This window comes from Lolium rigidum, chromosome 1 (assembly GCF_022539505.1).
Source record: "Lolium rigidum isolate FL_2022 chromosome 1, APGP_CSIRO_Lrig_0.1, whole genome shotgun sequence".
Taxonomy (NCBI): Eukaryota; Viridiplantae; Streptophyta; class Magnoliopsida; order Poales; family Poaceae; genus Lolium; species Lolium rigidum.
The window spans coordinates 313,917,215-313,923,214 of record NC_061508.1 but is presented as its reverse complement, the minus strand read 5'-3'; positions in this window follow the sequence as shown (position 1 = coordinate 313,923,214).

Here is a 6,000-nt window from a genome sequence, read left to right as displayed (position 1 = left end):
ATAGTTTTAATAGAAGAAACCTGATAAGTTGATGAAGAAGGGGATGCCTTGGGCATCCCCAAGCTTAGACGCTTGAGTCTTCTTGAAATATGCAGGGATGAACCACGGGGGCATCTCCAAGCTTAGGCTTTTCACTCTTCTTGATCATATATCATCCTCCTCTCTTGACCCTTGAAAACCTCCTTCACATCAAACTTCTCATAAACTTCATTAGAGGGGTTAGTACTCAAAAACTTTAATCCACTTTAGCCCTGTAGTGACACATTGCAAGAACTCAATAAAACATTAGCTACAGCTCTCCACGTCTAGAAAGCCTCACTTAAAGTCCACAAGAGATAATGCAAAAAACGAGACAGAATCTGTCAAAACAGAACAGCCGAGAAAGACGAATTTTTAAGAGGTAATTCCGTTGCTCAAATCAGAAAACTCAAAACTAATGAAAGTTGCGTACATATCTGAGGAACACACATGAAAATTGGCAGATTTTTCTGAGTTACCTACAGAGAGCCCTGCCCAAATTCGTGACAGATAGAAATCTGTTTCTGCGCAGAAATCCAAATCTAGTATTAACCTTCTATTAGAGACTTCACTTGGCACAACAATGCAATAAAATAAAGATAAGGAGAGGTTGCTACAGTAGTAACAACTTCCAACACACAACAAAATAGTAGCAAAATAAAGACATGAGTTATCTCCCAAGAAGTGCTTTCTTTATAGCCATTAAGATAGGCTCAGCAATTTTAATGATGCACTCGCAAGAAATAAGAGTTGAAGCAAAAGAGAGCATCAAGAAGCAAATTCAAAACACATTTAAGTCTAACCCACTTCCTATGCATAGGAATATTGTACACAAATAAATTCATGAAGAACAAAGTGACAAGCATATCAAGATAAAACAAGAGTAACTTCAAAATTTTCAGCATATAGAGAGGTGTTTTAGTACCATGCAAATTTCTACAACCATATTTTCCTCTCTCATAATAATTTTCAGTAGCTTCATGGATAAACTCAACAATATAACTATCACATAAAGCATATTTTTCATGATCCATAAACACATAATTTTTATCAAGCTCAAAAATAGTGGGATTAGAACTTTCAAAACCACTTTTATCAATACTATAACAAGATGATTGATCAATCTCAAAAGATATGGGACTCCTAGATAAAGTCAAGATCTCTCCAATCCCATTTTCATTAGTAGTACAATTAATATTATCAAGTAACATAGGACCATCATCTAGAGATTTATCATAAACATTTGCCAAGCAAAACTCTTTAGTACCATGCATATCGATATCAGGCACAAACAAAGCATTATCATAAGATTTATCAAAATAGCATGGATTATCATAGATAACAGTAGCATAATTGTTGACACCGATTTTATCTTAAAATATAAATGATATAGCAAATTGCTACTTGTCCCAGAAAGTAAATTGTCCAATGCCTAAAGTACTTACGAAGCGTTCTAAATTATCATCGTCAAGGGTGGTACCATATTTTCAAAAGAAATCAATTGTGTGATAAATTCAACCACGAGATAAATGTAGCATGTGTATTAATAATTTTGCTCGAATTCTCGTTGTGCAGGGACGGCATCAAAATACTCAATTTCAGGATATATGTCGACGTCATTCCCACAACCCTATATATAAATACAGTCCGAAGATATAATAGAAAAATATTGCCAGACATAAAAAGATGTATAGTGGCTATTAAAGATAAATTCTTAGCCCACTAAATTATCTAGCTAACATACAATGGCCAAATAATCAGCCATGATAGTTTAGCTAGGCCAAGTCTATACTAGGTGTGCACGAAAATCTTGCACGCTTTTGGAAAGAGCAGCTGCTGCTGCTAATCACGTACATGCATGGATTAGCTGGCACCATTACATAACTAATTAACCTATGGAAATAACGATGGAATAATTATCAAGCCATAGTCCATGATGGACTGTTGGTTTGAGTCGATAGCGATTGGTGGATGATAATTTGAACAGCAGCGATGGACTGAAGCGGTGATTACCGGTGGATGATTCGGCCAAGTCGTTTTAGCTTGCTGGTCATTATATAGGCTGCCGGCGTAGAGTCCCGCGACGGACCGCGCACGTCATGGAGATCGTGTGCAGGATCGTGGGTGTCGTGGCTGGTTGAAGATTTGGGCGTTAAGTTTTACATCAACAAAAAAATGGTTGTGTAGCCGCGTCTGGCAAAATATGTTTCTTCCGATCCGGATAGCTTTGATTGATTCAAATGACGTGGGCAAGCATGGCTTATATTACTCCACCATTAGAACTGCTCGGAAGAGGCGCCTCTCTTGCATTTATTTCCAGATCTTGATCGAGAATGGTGGGGATTTTCTATATCAAAGTTATTTCCAAACCTAATAAAGTTTTTACCAGCTGGGACAACAGTAAAAGGTTCCATTTGTGGGTAGTATCTTGACATGCTGCCATAAATTTGGGTATATGATCATGACGAGATCCAGAACCAATGAACCTTTTGAATCAGGTTTGCTGGTAGCTGTTGCACAAAGGATTAATGCAGCATTTGGTGGGTAAGGTAGAATTTTTACCTTGGCATAATGTCATGGTATATTTACATATATTGATCCTTAATACCTTTATGTACATACTTTAATTATCTAGAAACGACTTGTTCATTCTTTTTCTGTGTGTATGTTATTCATCAACTGGTTTTGAAGGCTTCCAATTTCTTCCGCCTTTTACTGTAGCGTGAGGTGGAGTTAAATCAACTGCTCCTAGGACTTATTTCGTTTGAATATCGACCTGAGTATGATCTTGTTAATCTTTTTTTGATGTTTTAGTGTAGTTAATTTTTTTTCACTCCTAATATTTCCATCAGATAGATAAGATATGGGGCTAAAGAAATCCACCACGTTTCCTTCTAAGGGAGGTGATGTACATGAAAGTATTGTTATATATGTTTTCAACATCAAGAATATTTTCTCCTAGGCTTATCTCGAACAACTATGAATGTTTAAGAAAACACTTTGAGGCTGCATACGCTTGAGTTTGCCTCAAGTATATGAAGATAATTTACGTGGGCTTGTCTAAAGCTCCATAAAACGTACGGAGGATGTGTCAGGAGAGCGAACAATAATCATTCTCACAAGTTTTACTCATAGGGAATATTTCAAGAGAATCCACAGGAACATAACATTCATCCTCCTTTGGTAAGCATGGAGGACAATCAAATAATGTAAGAGATAAAGAGTTACTCTCATTAGAAGGTTGGCATGGGTAGCTAATCCATTCTTCCTCCTTTTGTTCATCACTCTCCTCTTCTTTTTCATCCAATGACCTTTCAGGTTCATCAATTTCCTCCTCTTTTTCATCCAACGAGCTTTCAGGTTTCAATTTGTTCTTCTACTGGTTCCTGCAAATTGTGAGTGCATTCTTGTGCATTAATGAGTCTCTCGTTATAATCAATGATATAAGGATTATCACTGTAGCTTTCTATGCAAAAATTAAGGATAGAAGAGACATAATCTTTAAGGTCCTTACAAACAACACAAGTTTCATAATTTTTAGCAATGAAGGATTCTATCTCAGAGGCTCCCATAAATATGACAAATTGTTCTACCTCTTCGAACCCAAGATGAATATAGCTATTCCAATTATAGTTCTTAATTAAAACTTCCTCACTAAAGCCACATTGAAATTTAAGATGTTTAGTATCCTGTTTAGAGCAACAGTTTATATCATGGCGTTTAAGCAAGATTTTAGCAATTGTATTCAGTTTTTCTATCACAGCACTCATAACTTTTCCCGTTCTTGATTCTCTATAATTATTATATAATTCTATAAGCTCCAAATAGGTTGTAGGTTCTCCCATAGCAACAGTTTTTAATTTTTCGGTTTTTCAAATTTTTATGGATTTTCGGGTATATGAGAAAAATAAAACAAGACAAAAAGAAACTAAGCAAAAGTAAACTAAGAAAAATAATACTAGACAAAAATAAACTAAGCACAAATAAACTAGACAAAAGTAAACTAAGCAAAACAAAATAAAATAAAATAAAAACAGAGATAGCGGTGGAGTGTACTCCCCAGGTGAACTTATGAGTAGAGCTATGCCTCCCCGGCAATGGCGCCAGAAAATAGTCTTGATGACCCACAAGTATAGGAGATCGCAACAGTCTTCGAGGGAAGTAAAACCCAAATTTATTGATTCGACACAAGGGGAGGTAAAGAATACTTATAAGGCTTAACAACTGAGTCATCAATTCAGCTGCACCTGGGAAAGCACTAGTAACAGGGGTGATGTGAAAGCAGCAGTAATATGAGAGCAGTAGTAACAGTAACACAGCAGCAGTAATAGTAATATGAGAGCAATGGCACCAGAAAATAGTTGATACTACTTCCAATGACATGTAGAACGAGTATATGATGATGAAAGATGGACCAGGGTTCCCAGCTATCTACACTAGTGGTAACTCTCCAATAACAAGTGTTGGGTGAACAAATTACAGTTGGTAAATTGATAGGATTGAAATAGCATTAAGACAGAACATCAAGATTATTAATCATGTAGGCATGTTTCCCATATATAGTCATACGTGCTCGCAATGAGAAACTTGTACAACATCTTTTGTCCTACCAGCCGGTGGCAGCCGGGCCTCTAGGGAATCTATCGGAAATTAAGGTACTCCTTTTAATAGAGCACCGGAGCAAAGCATTAACACTCCGTGAAAACATGTGATCCTCATATCTAAGCCTTCCCCTCCGAGTTGTCCCAATTTCTGTCACTTTGGGGCCTTTGGTTCCGGACATAGACATGTGCATACAACTTGTAGATACAATCTAAGCAATAATTATAGAGCTTAAATCTAAGATCATGCCACTCGGGCCCTAGTGACAAGCATTAAGCATAACAAGATTGCAGCAACAATAACTTCATAAACTTTGTAGATAGACAATCATAATGTAACAATCCATCGGATCCCAACAAACACAACACCGATTACATCAGATGAATCTCAATCATGTAAGGCAGCTCATGAGATCATTGTATTGAAATACATGGGGGAGAGAATACCAACTAGCTACAACTAGAACCCGTAGTCCATGGGGGGACTACTCACGGAGCATGATGGAGGCGGTGGCGTCGATGGAGATGGCTTCCGGGGGCACTTCCCCGTCCCGGCAGGATGCCGGAACAGAGATTTCTGTCCCCCGAATTGGAGTTTCGCGATGGTGGCGGCGCCCCTGGAGTTTTTCTGGAGTTTCGTCAATTGGTGTCGCGTTTTTAGGTCTCCAGGGCTTAAATAGGCGAAGAGTCGGAGTCGGAGGGGCCACGGGGCCACCTCACACTATGGCGGCGCGCCCACCTCCTGGGCCGCGCCGACCACACGTGTGGGGCCCCCAGGGCTCCCCTCTGGTCCCCCTTTGACTTTCTGGAAGGTTCCAGGGAAAATAAGATGCTGGGTCTTCGTTTCATCGAATTCCGAGAATATTGCCCGAACAGCCTTTCTGGAACCAAAAACAGCAGAAAACAGGAACTGGCACTTCGGCATCTTGTTAATAGGTTAGTTCCAGAAAACGCATAAAAACATTATAAAGTGCAAGCAAAACATGTAAGTATTGTCATAAAACAAGCATGGAACATCAGAAATTATAGGTACGTTGGAGACGTATCAGGGATTTATCTAGGGTTTCATGTCTAAACCAGATCCAAATCAATGAATATGAACCATCACATCTAGGATTTTATATCTGGGGTTTCATGTCTAAACCCAATTAAGTTCATGCAAATCTTGGATGAAAAGAAGGGAAACGGAGGAGAATACACTAAGGAACAGGTTAGAAACGGAATACGCGGCTAGATCTTTAGAAATCCACCAAAATTTAAGAGGGATTTGGTGGGGGAGAGGAGAAGGGTCAGGCTCATGCGCTTGGGAGGAAGAAGAAACAGAGAGGAGTGGTGGCCAGGTCGGGCTGGGGCGGCTCGGGCGCCACACATAACACTATGT